The 15702-nt window shown below is 48.4% G+C and overlaps 1 protein-coding gene across 2 annotated transcripts in view; it reads left to right on the top strand.

Annotated features, from left to right (window-relative positions):
• The window catches only part of HTT (huntingtin), a 289833-nt gene that overhangs the window by 730 nt on the left and 273401 nt on the right, over positions 1–15702 (top strand). The window lies entirely within an intron of this gene.

The raw sequence follows: 15702 nt of genomic DNA, 5'->3' as shown, positions 1-15702 counted from the left end.
TGGCCACTAGGGGAGGGGCAGTGCTGTGTGTGACCACTAGGGGAGGCGGGCAGTGCTGCTGTGTGGCCACTAGGGGAAGGGGCAGTGCTGCTGTGTGGCCACTAGGGGAGGGGGCAGGGCTGTGTGTGACCACTAGGGGAGGGAGCAGTGCTGCTGTGTGACCACTAGGGGAGCGGGGGCAGTGCTGCTGTGTGACCACTAGGGGAGGGGGCAGTGCTGCTGTGTGGCCACTAGGGGAGGGGCAGTGCTGCTGTGTGACCACTAGTGGGGGGGGAGAGTGCTGTGTGTGACCACTAGGGGAGGCGGGCAGTGCTGCTGTGTGGCCACTAGGGGAAGGGGCAGTGCTCCTGTGTGGCCACTAGGGGAGGGGGCAGGGCTGTGTGTGACCACTAGGGGAGGGGGCAGGGCTGCTGTGTGACCACTAGGGGAGGGGGCAGTGCTGCTGTGTGACCACTAGGGGAGGGGGCAGTGCTGCTGTGTGACCACTAGGGGAGGGGGCAGTGCTGCTGTGTGACCACTAGGGGAGGGGGCAGTGCTGCTGTGTGACCACTAGGGGAGGGGCAGTGCTGTTGTGTGACCACTAGGGGAGGGGGCAGTGCTGTTGTGTGACCACTAGGGGAGGGTGCAGTGCTGTTGTGTGACCACTAGGGGAGGGGGCAGTGCTGCTGTGTGACCACTAGGGGAGGGGGCAGTGCTGCTGTGTGACCACTAGGGGAGGGGGCAGGGCTGTGTGTGTGACCACTAGGGGAGGGGGCAGGGCTGTGTGTGTGACCACTAGGGGAGGGGGCAGGGCTGTGTGTGTGACCACTAGGGGAGGGGGCAGGGCTGTGTGTGTGACCACTAGGGGAGGGGGCAGGGCTGTGTGTGACCACTAGGGGAGGGGGCAATGCTGTGTGCATGCATTTGAAATCGGCTTCGGTAGACTTGGGCGCAGGATACAGCTGTTATATGGCTGATCCTGCTTCTGCACAAGTCTGGGCCGTATTAATTACTATTCCCCCTCCAGGCCGCCATGGATAGTGGGGAGAATGATATAATTCGGCTTCCAGCTATTGCTGAAGGCCGAATTGTGTTTTTTAAGCAACCTCGGCTCCGTCTTCTGACTGTGATTCTAGTATAGTCTATGGTGGCGCCGGCTGCGCCGAAAAGCACTGCTCCGCGCTGTGTGACCACTAGGGGAGGGGAAATGCTGTGTGTGACCACTAGGGGAGGGGAAATGCTGTGTGTGGCAACTAAGGGAGGGGAAATGCTGTGTGTGGCCACTAGGGGAGGGGGCAGTGCTGTGTGTGGCCACTAGGGGAGGGGGCAGTGCTGTGTGTGGTTACTAGGGGAGGGGGCAGTGCTGTGTGTGGCCACTAGGGGAGGGGGCAGTGCTGTGTGTGGCCACTAAGGGAGGGGGCAGTGCTGTGTGTGGCCACTAGGGGAGGGGGCAGTGCTGTGTGTGGCCACTAGGGGAGGGGGCAGTGCTGTGTGTGGCCACTAGGAGAGGGGGCAGTGCTGTGTGTGGCCACTAGGAGAGGGGGCAGTGCTGTGTGTGACCACTAGGGGAGGGGGCAGTGCTGTGTGTGACCACTAGGGGAGGGGACAGGGCTGTGTGGGACCACTAGGGGAGGGGGAAGCACTGTGTGGGACCATTATGGGAGGGGGCATCGTTGTGTGGGACCATTATGGGAGGGGGCAGGGTGTGTGTGACCACTAGAGGAGGCTGCAGCGCCTTACATACATTGCTACAAATGTATGTTAGTTAATTCAATTGGTGTTGGATATCAGAGAATCTTACAATAATTTATGAACAGTGTTCTGCAGTGATCGTATTGTCTACTGATCCTTAAAGTGAATGGGAACCGCATTTAAAAAAAAATGAAGCAAATATTTACGAGAGGGAAGGCTCTGGGTCATATAGAGCCTTCTGTCTCCTCTCTCGGTGCTCTCTATCCTGTGCTGGCTCCCCCCGTTTCAATCCCGACTAAAGGGTATTTGGAAGTCTTCAGGAGCCGTGTCCGCCCGAAGACGTGCGGCTCCATACTACACAGGCGTGAGCGTGCTTGCGCAGGTGCAGTACAGGGCCGCCCTTCTTCAGGAGCACTCGGGCTCCCTGAAGACTTCTGAAGCCTCCTTCGGCCGGGTAAAGCAGTATTTGACTAATTTAGTCAAATACTGCTACCGGGCGAGCCAGCACTGGATCGAGGGGACCAGGAGAGGAGCCGGAAGGCTCTATAGCAGGGCTTTTCAACCTGTGGTACGCGTACCACCAGTGGTACTTTGCTGTTGGCCAGGTGGTACACCTCAGGTTTGCCTGCCACTTGTACTGGTCCCATCTTGCCTCCACAAAGTTCAGCTCCCCCACACACGCTTCTCACTGTGCTGCCCTGTGGCATACTTCAGACCTCAGATCAGTGGTGAAGAGAGAGCCAGGCGAATGGTGCCTAGTGCCAGTCGGGTTACTGCTGATCTGAAGTCTGAACTATTCTGCAGGGCAGCACAGTGAGGACCTCGGGGGCTTAAGGGGCTTCCCCATTCCTCCACAGCAGAGGGGATCCAGTAATAGGACACCCAAAGATCTCCTTCTCAGCATACCCGCATACGCAGTAGCAGCTCTCCGCTTGGATTCTGGTGGAAACAGCCAAGCCTGATTGGTTGTGCTCTACTGCGCAGGCACACGGGTGGTACTTGTACATTTTCAGGTGATAAAAGTGGTACAATTAGTGAAAAGATTGAAAAGTACTGCTCTATAGTATTAGGACCCAGAGCCTTCCCTCTCCTTGGGTAAGTATCTGTCTCATATTTTTTTAAATGCGGTTCCCATTCACTTTAAGGGGTACCCTTCCAGCAGATTTGGCAGACTTGGAGTGAATGAGGGTGTGCATGTGTGTTGGCGTTGTGATCTGTGGATTGTCGGGCCCATTTATGCATCTATGTGTGTGTGTCTTTTTTTTCTATTTGAATGAAATAAAGTTTTTTTTTTTATATTTTACTAATTATTATTTTAGTTATCTTTTACTTGGGGTATATGCCTTGCTTTGAGGCCTCCAATTTGTTTTTGCTTCTTCTGTTGGAGGCAGTACTGTGTGTACCACTGAAAGGGATGTTGGGGCAGTACTGTGTGTACCACTGAAAGGGATGTTGGGGCAGTACTGTGTGTACCACTGAAAGGGATGTTGGGGGCAGTACTGTGTGTACCACTGAAAGGGATGTTGGGGGCAGTACTGTGTGTACCACTGAAAGGGATGTTGGGGGCAGTACTGTGTGTACCACTGAAAGGGATGTTGGGGGCAGTACTGTGTGTACCACTGAAAGGGATGTTGGGGGCAGTACTGTGTGTACCACTGGAAGAGATGTTGGGGGCAGTACTGTGTGTACCACTGGAAGAGTGGGAGTGGTCATTAGTACTGTGTGTAGTGTGATGGGGAAATATTCTATGTATTCCTAGAGGAGGTGAAGCACTGTGTATTTATGTATATTCATTAAATACAGTATATCATCACTTGTGGTAGTGTGGATTCCTAGGGTTGTGTGGTTAAAGTGGACCCAAACTAAAAATACAAGATTTCAGAAATAAACTCTATTTTCTAAATTATAATAATAAATGGCAGCCTTTTTTTCAGCTGCATGATGACAAATATAAAATATTTTACATTTATTGGAGAAACCCCTCCCTTCGTTTCATATTACCGCCGCGTGTTGCGGCGACAGGTCGCCCGTGAGTATGCGCCGTCGCACGGGCGCGCACCCCGAACTGTCGCCCGTCGCTGATGTCGCCAGGCGATTGGCGCGGTCAATCGCCTCGCGACAGTCGCCGCCGCAACTCCACCGTAACTGTCGCTAGTTCGCGTGAGTACGCGGACTAGCGACAGCAACCTCCATTGAGGTATACGGAGCTTCCGGCGGGGGGAGGAGGAACGTCGGCGACAGCTTCCGTCGCGCCGCTGGTCTCTCTTCCGCGTGTGTACGCGGAGGGACCTGGTGAGGAGCTGTCGCCGGCCTGTCGCCCACACTCTCACGTGTGCTGGCGACAAGCACAAAAAGTTGCCCGTGAGTATGGGCCATTAGACCTCTTTGCACAGGCAGCTGAAGTTGGTGAATTCACCGCCTGTCATCTGCTCCCAATCACTGCCTGGGCTTTTTTGCTAGCACACCAAACAGGCTCCCAACCATGAAGTTGCATCTGAGCATGGCGGTTGCCATTCTCAGATGTGACATGAGCCTTTTCTTCCACGCTGAGTAACACCATCATGTTTCAAACATGACACGTGGTGTTACAAAACACTTCCATTTGACTACAAATCATTGCAGCTGAATGACACTTGTGGGCAGCAGGCGGGAGGCTAATCTGCCTGACAATGAGGAATTAAGGCGCCCATGGAAAACAGGCCTTATATTGTTTACATTAGTAATGTTCCTTTTTCTTTTGCCTGGTACACACCATGTAACTCCCTTTATATCGAAAATCGAGAGGAATCTGATTTCCGATAGTTTTTCTGATCACTTCTATACAAAATCGATCAGAAAAACGATTGGGAATTAGATGGGACCTGACAGAAATGATCGATTCGACAATCATGCATTATGCCTGGTACACACAATACAAATTTCTATCAGATTTACTGTGTGATTTATTTCCAACAGGTCCGATCTGATTTCCAATCGATTTTCTGAATGATTTTATAATCTTCATGTCTATGGAAAATTGATCGGAAATTAGATCGGACCTTTTGGAAATGATTGATCTGACAACAAATCTGTCAGAAAATTGTATCCTGTGGTACCTATCATTAGTCATTCCCTTTTGGCAGATGAAATAACTCCTGATCAACAATTGATTGGTCATTGATTGGGAATGAATATTGAATGGTGTTCTTCTTGCATGTGCACTATGGCCCTGCTCCTGTATTGGATATACAGAGCGATCTTCTACATCTTTACTGCTTTACAGTGGTGGAGGGTGGCGCTTGCACCTTGTGCCTTATGCTGGGAATACACAGTGAGTTTTTTCATCAGGTTTACTTGCCGATCAATTTTCCAATCGTTTTAACAGTCGATTTCTATTCACTGCTATGAGAAAATTGATCAGAAAAATGATCGAAATCAGATCAGACCTGTCGGAAATTATCTATGGAGCCAAGAAAACTCATTGTGTATTCCCAGCATTAAACCCTAAGCACCCGGGATCTGGCATAGTTTACATACCCAGTGATTTGGCAATCAGGGTATCACTTGCACTTTTACTGCTTGGACAGTGCATGCAGTTTGTATGCACAATGGGCTCTATTCTCGAAGACATGCGGTAAAGTACATGTGGGAAGTTTGCACCCAAAATACTGTCAAGTTGGAATTCTCAAAATGTTCCGCATGTTTTTTCCGCATGCGGAAAAAGTGTGGTAAAAGTGTGGGATTCATGCGGAAAAATTTCCGCAAAAGTCGGTATTTTCCCGCAATAAAAGATCAATTCTCAAAAATGTTCAGGCGCATCATTTCGTCGTTATTTACCGATTTTTTTTTTTTTTTTTTTTTTTTTTTTTTTTTTATCACCTACAAGTAGTAGGTGATATATTCCTCATCCCATTGACTTTAATGAAGTGTGGAGGCTTAAAGGGGAACTGAAGAGAGAGGTATATGGAGGCTGTCATGTTTATTTCCTTTTAATCAATACCAGTTGCCTGGCAGCCCTGCCATTTCTCTGCAGTAGTATCTGATTAAAACCAGAAACAAGCATGCAGCTAGTCTTGTCAAATCAGACTTATAAGTCTGAACCACTGAAACACCTGATCTGCTGCATGCTTGTTCAGGGGCTATGGCTAATAGTATTAGAGGCAGAGGATCAGCAGGGCTGCCAGGCAACTGGTATTGTCTAAAAGGAAATAAACATGACAGCCTCCATATACCGCTCTCTTCAGTTCCCCTTTAAGGGCTGTGCTCGCTGGACTTTAACTTTTTTTTTTTTAAAACACTTTTTCATGCAACCTTTTTACCGTATCATTCCCGCATGAATAATGGCTGTTTCCGCATCTTTTTTTTCCCGCATGCGGAAAACATGCGGAAAATATTAGTGAATGTGGAAAAAATGTGGAGTTTACCGCTGGCGGGAATATAGCGGTAAAATTTTGCGGAACTTTTGGCTCTTTGAGAATAGAGCCCATTGTGCTTACAGTATAATCTCATTATAATAAACTTGGGTATTGTAAACTACGGTACCTCTCCAGGTCCCGGCCAATCTTCATTATAAGTCAATGGGAGCATTGCTGGTATAGTAAACCCGGGTATAATAAAACTTCTGTTTATAGTAAACATGTTTTTTGGCCCCTACGTGATGCTGACTGGATAAAGTAAACCGTGGGCGGTGCATGTATCCTATGGTAGTTTGATGCACATGGTTGGATGCTCTCTTCAAGCTGGTTGCAAGTGAGTTGATGCCTTATAACATTTATAAGAGAAGAAGAATAGCACCGGCGTGGGATATACAGTACTGTACAAATAAGCAGCCTGGGGAAAATGAGGCCTAATGTGAATGTAAACAAGAGGATGCAGCGTTACCACTTCGCAATCACTGATAAAAGTATTGCCCAGTCCTCCCACAGGATTGTACACACTCCCAGGTATCTCTTCCCTTTTTGGCGATGTTGCTTTTGATAGCATGTGGAGCACAGTACAGGCTACTTTCACTAGTAGTACAGATCAGAGCAGGCCCACTCACTGCAAAACTAAGTAGAGTGGAGAGGAGAGTGCTAAGTCCTGCCTGCAGAGGTTTCAGAGCCACTCACAGGAAGAGAGTGGCTGCCTCTATTCAGTGACCGCTGCAATTTTTAAGGAGCCCTGGATACTGTACCAGCAATTCGTCCAGCCTGGCTATGCAGCCCTAAGGTATACTTAAAGAGACACTGAAGCGAGAATAATTCTCGCTTCAGAGCTCATAGTTAGCAGGGGCACGTGTGCCCCTGCTAAAACGCCGCTATCCCGCGGGTTAACGGGGGTCCCTTCACCCCCAAACCCCCCCCCCCTGCAAAATCAACGACTAAATTGGTCGTAAATTTTGCTCTTCCTGGAGGCAGGGCTAACGGCTGCAGCCCTGCCTCTCAGCGCGTCTATCAGACGCGCATCGCCGCCTCTCCCCCGCCTCTCTCAGTGAAGGAAGACTGAGAGGGGCGGGGGAGAGGCGGAGGTACGCGTCTGATAGACGCGCGGGAGGCAGGGCTGCGGCGGTTAGTCCTGCCCCAATGCGGAAGAGATTCCGCGATGTACGGAGGGGATTTGGGGGTGAAGGGACCCCCGTTAAGCCGCGGGATAGCGGCGTTTTAGCAGGGGCACACATGCCCCTGCTAACTATGAGGTCTGAAGCGAGATTTATTCTCGCTTCAGACTCTCTTTAAAGGGGTTCTTTCGCAAAAAAAGTAGGCAGTTAAAAAATGTGACAGATGACAGGTTTTTGGCCAGTCCATCTTTTTAAGGGGGATTCTCAGGGCTTTCTTTGTTTTCAAAAGCATTTCCTGAACAGCAGTTTAACTGCCAAAATAGCAAGAGACCAGCCGGCCTCCCTAATCACTTGCACACTATTATGTCAGTTAGATTTTGCAACTGTTGTTCAGGAAATGCTGTTGAAAACAAAGAAAGCCTTGAGAATCCCCCTTAAAAAGATGGACTGGCCCTGGTCATCTGTCACATTTTTTAACTGCCTACTTTTTTCGCAAAAAAACCCCTTTAACCTTGTGGTCCACCAAATGTGCTAGTGCTTGTACTGTACCTTCAGTGGGAGGACAGAGTTGTTTCTTTGCTGAGAATGAACTCAGGGCCATTTCTAGGACAATTTCTGATATAGTAAACCACTTTTCCAATCCCTTGGAGTTTACTATAATGAGATTACACTGTACTTCCAAGCACAGTATTGTAGTAGTATTGCACATGGTAAATGCATTATTGCTCCAGTGGCCTTATTGTCATTTGAACGGGCAGCACGGTGGCGTAGTGGATAGCGCTTTCGCCTTGCAGCGCTGGGTCCCTGGTTTGAATCCCAGCCAAGTCAACATCTGCAAGGAGTTTGTATGTTCTCCCTGTGTCTGTGTGGGTTTCCTCTGTGCACTCGGGTTTCCTCCCACACCCCAAAAACCTACAGATAAGGTAATTGTCTTCCCCCTTAAATTGGCCCTATACAATGATATATGCACTATACTATACTATACAATATATATATACGATATGACTATGGTAGGGACTAGATTGTGAGCCTCTCTGATGGACAGTTTAGTGACAAGACAGTGTACTCTGTACAGTGCTGCGTAATATGTCAGCGCTATATAAATACTTAAATAAAATAAATACTCTGTCTGCAGAGACTCTGAAGACCTGTTTGGTCCAGATCTTCAGAGTCCAGAGGTGTTCTTATTAACCTGGTTATTTGGACAGCCGGAATCGGACACATTTCTCTTTACAGGGAGTTGTATTTTGGCTAGAATTGGTGGCACGTGTGGTGTGCACATATATACACTGAAACCACTGCAGCTAAAGAGCATGTGTGACTGAGGACCAACCGGATAGCACATTCACTGCAGTCTCTTACTTATTGGCACATTATTCATTTTGTTATTGTCTGTTGATATTGTTATGACACCTTCCTAAGCGCTGTAGAGAGAACATTGGCATGTCCCTCAGAGGAGCTCACAATCTATTCCTTACCATGGTGGTAGTCGTATGCAGGGATGATCTCACGAGTGCTCACGAGTAGTGAGCTACTCAAATTTGTCATTTAAAATGAGGCTTAATTGTTTCAGGTGTGCGGCTGGGAGACGAGGGAATACTTTCCCACAATGCCGACGGCTTCTATGCGTATCACGTCTTGAACTATTGGATGCGTTGCAAGACTGACTAGTGCGCACTTCCTCCTGCCTGCAATCTGAACGATGTGCCTTTTCGTACCTGAAACCAAAAAAACAATTTTCTGTTAATCAAAACCATGTTAACAATAGCTGATACCTTTACGATCAACTGCTATTTTCCATTCTGTCCGAGTAAATTGGTCGATTTGACCAGTTATTGGCCAAATTCCATTGATTGAACAGAATGGAATTAGAACATAAACTATTTTCATTTGATTCCGATAAAATTATTGAATGGTCGATTGTACAGGAAATGTGGAGTAATTTTAATGTACCGTATTTTTCGGATCATAAGACGCTCCGGACCATAAGACGCACCCAGGTTTAGAGGACAAAAACCAGGGAAAAATAAAAATCTGGTACATCCTTGGTGCAGGGGTGTCTTGTGGAGCCCTGGCACACTGGCCCCATTACCTGCAGCATCCCTGGCACACTGGCCCCATTACCTGCAGCAACCCTGGCACACTGGCCCCATTACCTGCAGCAGCCCTGGCATACTGGCCTCATTACCTGCAACAGCCCTGGCACACTGGCCTCATTACCTGCAGCAGCCCTGGCACACTGGCCCCATTACCTGCAGCAGCCCTGGCACACTGGCCCCATTACCTGAAGCAACCCTGGCACACTGGCCCCATTACCTGCAGCAGCCCTGGCACACTGATCCCATTACCTGCAGCAGCCCTGGCACACTGACCCCATTACCTGCAGCAGCCCTGGCACGCTGGCCCCATTACCTGCAGCAACCCTGGCACACTGGCCCAATTACCTGCAGCAGCCCTGGCACACTGACCCCATTACCTGCAGCAGCCCTGGCACACTGACCCCATAACCTGCAGCAGCCCTGTCACACTGACCCCATTACCTGCAGCAGCCCTGTCACACTGACCCCATAACCTGCAGCAGCCCTGTCACACTGACCCCATAACCTGAAGCAGCCCTGGCACACTGACCCCATAACCTGCAGCAGCCCTGGCACACTGACCCCATTACCTGCAGCAGCCCTGGCACACTGGCTGGCAATCATGCTCGTCACTATGTGGCTGGGAAGCCATGGGATCTGGAGGCATATCCTTGGTGCTGTGCTGGTCTTCTGGCAAGTGACAGTGGACAATTCCAGGGCTCTAGAGGACAGATGTGACCTGGAAGCCTGACTCCTTGGGTGGTATTGGTGCTGACTGGCGGCCGAGCCAGCATGGTGGTGTGGATGGCTGTAGCCAGCGGGAGGAGTGGAGGATAAGGGCTGGAGGCAGCAGTAATCTGTGTGTTGCCCCGTCGGATTGGATTCCCGATTCCAGTGCATCAGTGAGAGGGAGAAGGAGAGCTGCTGGGTCCATGCGGTGTCCCGACCTGGGCAGCAGTGAGAGCGGCAGCTGCAGAGATGACAGTCTGCGGGTCCATGCAGTGTTCCATCACAAGGGTGCACTAGTGTGCACCCACGGATTTCTTCCCCTCTTCCCTGGCTCAACAGTTCCGCTCAGGAGGATGGACCTTGCGATGGGACACTGCACGGACCTGCAGCTGCCACTCTCACTGCTGCCCAGGTCGGGACACCGCACGGACCCGCAGACTGACATCCCTGCAGCTGCTGCCCAGGTCGGGACACCGCACGGACCCGCAGACTGACATCCCTGCAGCTGCTGCCCAGGTCGGGACACCGCACGGACCCGCAGTCTGACATCCCTGCAGCTGCCGCTCTCACTGCTGCCCAGGTCGGGACACCGCACGGACCCGCAGACTGACATCCCTGCAGCTGCTGCCCAGGTCGGGACACCGCACGGACCCGCAGTCTGACATCCCTGCAGCTGCCGCTCTCACTGCTGCCCAGGTCGGGACACCGCACAGACCCAGCAGCTCTTGTCCTCTCGTCCTCCCTCTTATCGATGCGCAGGAATCAGGAAGCCAATCTGACGGGGAACTGCACGGACCCTTTAGCCCTCTTATCGGGTAAGGAGCTGACAGCTGCAGCAGTGACCCAATCATTGCCTCTCCACAGTGCCCTGCATAATCGCGGTAACTACCGCTCTTCCGCTCCAGACCCAATGCACAGGTGACTTGTAGATCTGATTCAGTCCCCAGCTTTAAAACAGGAAGCCGCGGCTGAATGCAGACGCCGGACTTCAGATACAGCTGCCACGGGCATTGTGGGGGGGGGACCTGTCTGTACATTCGGACTATAAGACGCACCCACTTTTTCTCCCCACTTTTGGGGAAGAAAAAGTGCGTCTTATGGTCCGAAAAATACGGTATGTGCTGTTTCTATTGAGTTTTTTTAGTTCAATTTATTTCTGCAATAAAAACTTAAAGGAATCCAGAGACGATCTAAAGTAAAAGTTTTATACATACTGTACCTGGGTCTTCCCCTAGCACCATGTGCACGGATCGCTCCCACACAGCTGTCCTCGGCCTTCTCTTTTGCCGGTACTGGGTCCTGTAACTTCAGCCAGTCGCTGCCAGTCTGTGCAAGAGAAGTGTGCCCTCTACGTATCTCTCCAGTGGGCACTTCACTTGCACAGACTGGCAGGAGTTACTTTACCCGCTTCCGGCAACAGAGAAGGCTGAGGACAGCGGCGTGGGAGCGATCCGTGCACATGGGGCTAGAGCAGGCATGGGCAAACTCGGCCCTCCAGCTGTTACGAAACTACAAGTCCCACAATGCATTTGCCTTTATGAGTCATTACTGTGGTTGTCAGACTCCTGCAATGCATTGTGGGACTTTGGGTTCCGTAACAGCTGGAGGGCCGAGTTTGCCCATGCCTGGGCTAGAGGAAAACCCAGGTATGTATACAACTTTTACTTTAAGACAAAGACAAACACTTATATAGCGCTTTTCTCCTGGCGGACTCAAAGCGCCAGAGCTGCAGCCACTAGGACGCGCTCTATAGGCAGTAGCAGTGTTGGGGAGACTTGCCTAAGGTCTCCTGCTGAATAGGTGCTGGCTTACTGAACAGGCAGAGCTGAGATTCGAACCCAGGTCTCCTGCGTCAGAGGCAGAGCCCTTAACCATTACACTTTCCAGCCACTTTAGATCATCTCTGGTTCACTTTAAAAAAAAAAAAAAAAAAAAATGTATGGCACCTTTAGGGCAGTTTTTTTTTTTTTGTTTTTTTTTTTGTTTTTTTTGTTTTATTTTTTATTTTTTATGAACCAATGAACTTATCTGGCAGATATGGCAGGAAACCGCAGTGCCGGTTGAAAACTGACTTAGTTTAATGCTCTTAAGTGTACCATCGCATCGAACTAGGCTAATCTGATCAGTGTACCTGTGCTGACAAAGCTTGGTGACAAAAACATACTGTTTTTCTACATTTGTGCATTAGTTTGTGGTCTCCATAACTACTTTACTTGCAATAGGGTCACCACTACACCAACGACACACCTTGGTGACCTGGCAATAGTATTGTAGAGTTGCTAGGTACGGTGTTGACCTCAGTACCCCGATTGTACATTTGGTCTGACAGATTGTATGTATCCTGGGCCACATGAATCCCACTGGGAACAATTGAATCTTTTACACTCTGTTTATACTAAGAGTGTCTGAATCTTTCCTTACGGCATCTGCAGTGTTAAATTAACTGTACATGTATGATCCCTCTATGTATCTGCTGATAACATCTGCAAACAGTGAGTACCAAGAATGGACTAGTACTGGCTTATGTTTGAGCAGAAGCTGGAGATAGGCTTGTATTTCAGAAGAGATGCAAAATCCGCAATATAAATACATTTTTTGAGCATACTTGGTGTACCTGAACATTTTTTTTTTTTTTTTTTTTTTTATCACCTCCCATGAAGCATAAACTTCTGGCATAAACAAGCTTGTTGGGCTATCTCCAAGAATAGCCCGTAACTGGCTGGGAAATAACTTGCTACTCACAGAAGTAATTGCCACCCGTCACTGGTTACTCTGTATTTAACAAAATTCAGATTTTGTTGTAGAGTTTTGATTCAGCAGCAATTTTCAATTGATGAATTCTGACATGGGCCAAAATAATGGGACCCCTCACCTAATATTGTGCAGTGCAATCTTTACAGGCAGTTACAGCAAACCAGCCAATGCAGTAGCTTTCGGGAAGGGCTGCTTCACACTGGCATCTGAAATGGTCCGTTTAGTGGACCATAAAGGATCTGATCCTAATGGATGTGAATGGATCCTATGTTGATCAATAGCATCCGTTCACATTGCTCTGTTGGAATAAATCCATTCAGCCCGCATTTTTGGGAAGGAAGTGATTTCATCTTTCCCTGCGCAAATTGCTCCTTTTCTAGTATAGGTGATTAGTAGGATGCAAATTAGGGCTGATAGATGACCTCATTAGGATATTCCAGTGTTCTGTGGTCACATGGCACGGTGGTGATGAGTTGGGCACCTGATGCTAGCCGGTTGGCAAGTACTTCGGTTAGTACTGTTAGTTAATGCTAGTTGATCAGCTATCACTTGTCGAATGGCTAGTGGTTTGGCTACTATTTACAATTGATGCTACTGTGTGTATAGTGATGGTGATTATAGGCACTAGAAAGGAGTTTAAGGTCTGTACACACCAGGGCTGTGGAGTCGGTCCAAAAATCCACCGACTCCGACTCCTCAGTTTAGGATTCCTCCGACTCCAACTCCTCGACTCCGACTCCTCTAATTTGCATATTACAATTTTGTTGATTAAAAGTATGTAACGTGAAATTCGTCTCTTAACTGCCAACGCTTAGGAATTTTACTAGACAACTGAAGTGAGAAGGATATGTAGACTACTATATTTATTCCCTTTAGACTAAAACTAGTCCTTGGTAAGAGTACTTGTAAAAGGTACAAACCGGAACAAAGAACATCTATCAGGCCCTAGGCAATGTAAGTGTGGGTACATGTAAGAGTGATGTGCAGGTACTCTGCAGGGGAATGAGGAGATTCTTCCTCTATTACACATTCTTCATGCACAATCTGAACAAGGTTTATGGGTGACAGACAACACCTCTGTGTTCAATGTGCACAGCATTCTCAGTGGATTCCCTGCAGCTCTGTGGGGAGTGCATATGTAGAGTATAGTACTACTGTGTAACAAAGTAAACCTGAGACTGATGAAATTAAAGTTTTATACATACCTGGGGCTTCCTCCAGCCGCCTTCAGGATAATCCAGTCCTCGTTGTCCTCCTCCACCACCTGGATCTTCTGCTATGAGTCCAGGTACTTGAGCCAGTCGGGCGTAGTGCGCATGCACACACTCTGCCGCCAGGAGCATACTACACCTGTGCAGCACTATTGCGCAGGTGCAGAATGTTCCTGGCTGTGGGAGCGGCATGCAGCCGGACATCGCTGACTGGCTGAATTACCAGGACTCATAGCAGAAGATCCGGGTGGTGGAGGACAGCGAGGGACTGATTAGCCTGAAGGGGGCTGGAGGAAGCCCCAGGTATGTATAAAACTTTACTTTTCATCCGTCTCAGGTACCCTTTAATTTGCAGTCACTAAACCAAATTTTAACAACATATCAAATTATTTGATTTCATCAGCAAAGGGAGTGCATAATTTGCATAAATCAGCATCAATGCAGAATTATTTCCATCTCGCTGACCATCTCTATTAGTGACACAGCTACACATCAGGCTTTATACTTACAGCATAGATGTTATTTAGTATATATAAGAGCTTCCTGTGTACACATCATATATACAGTCACAATCAGATATGTATATCTGACCTTAAAAATACGGGGACTGCTTTATTGAAGCAGCACAAGTAACTAATTTTGATTGGTTTATTTCATTTTTGTGGACTAAGCACAGCTATTACTGTATATATACATTATTTTTAATGACTATTATCTGAGAAATAGAACATTTTATCATATTTTCTATTTTAATTACAGTTACAAATTCATTAGGAGTTGGAGTCGGTGCATTTTTTCCCGACTCCGACTCCAGGCACCCAAAATTGCCCGACTCCACGACTCCGACTCCACAGCCCTGGTACACACTAGTCTAGACTGACCTCGGCCAAGGCAGCCGCTGAAGACCACCTCTGTAAAGAACCTAGTTTGTGTATGGCAGCCCTGATGTCAGTGAGAGATCCAACATGCCAAATGCTGCCCGATACAATTGTTTTCTCCCGCGCTTCACCCCTTCTGTCATTCCCTGATGATCGGCCTCCCTACAATAGTGACAGAATGCTAGGTTAGTGATGTGTCTGTACCGATCACTGCTTGGTGGCACTAGTCTCTATATTTGCTCCAGTGTTCAGCTCTCAGCTATTCTTGGGTGCCTTTAGCTGTGTATTTTGGGTCATCATCCTGTTGGATGTCCATGAACTGTGACAGAGCTTTCCTGTGTGATACTTGGCAGGATGTCTCACTCTGGAATGTCTTGAAGTTCTTGAAATCTCATTGTTCCCTGCACAAGCTCAACTCTGCCCATGCCATATGCAGCAAAACCGCTCCAAAATATAACAGATGGCGAGCCAGAACTCCTAGGAGTGTGTAAGGGGCTAAAAAGGACGCCTTATTGGTGGCTACAAGCACTATTAGGCACTGCTATTTGGCCTGAGGAAGTGGGTATGCACCCACGAAATGCGTTGCCAGTGCAATCAAATTCTATTAATACGTGAATTTGTCTTCATTGAGGTAAGCCACCTCACTTTTTTTCATTTTGTTTTTAACGTATTTTATCTGCTCTGGGCGCCTCTTCCCCCTTTACCTTAAGGGGCTAAAAAGACCCCCTCACTTAAACCGCTAGGCACAACAGTAAAAAGTTTGTATAATTGCAGTGCTAATTTTTACATAATTCTTTCGCTGCCTCTACATAAAAGTAGTTTAAGTGGGGCAACTCCTTACCCACTACAAACACAAAATAGGAAAG

Source organism: Hyperolius riggenbachi, chromosome 1, assembly GCF_040937935.1.
Source record: "Hyperolius riggenbachi isolate aHypRig1 chromosome 1, aHypRig1.pri, whole genome shotgun sequence".
Classification (NCBI taxonomy): domain Eukaryota; kingdom Metazoa; phylum Chordata; class Amphibia; order Anura; family Hyperoliidae; genus Hyperolius; species Hyperolius riggenbachi.
The sequence above is the reverse complement of the archived record's forward strand: the minus strand, read 5'-3'. Positions and strand labels throughout refer to the sequence as shown.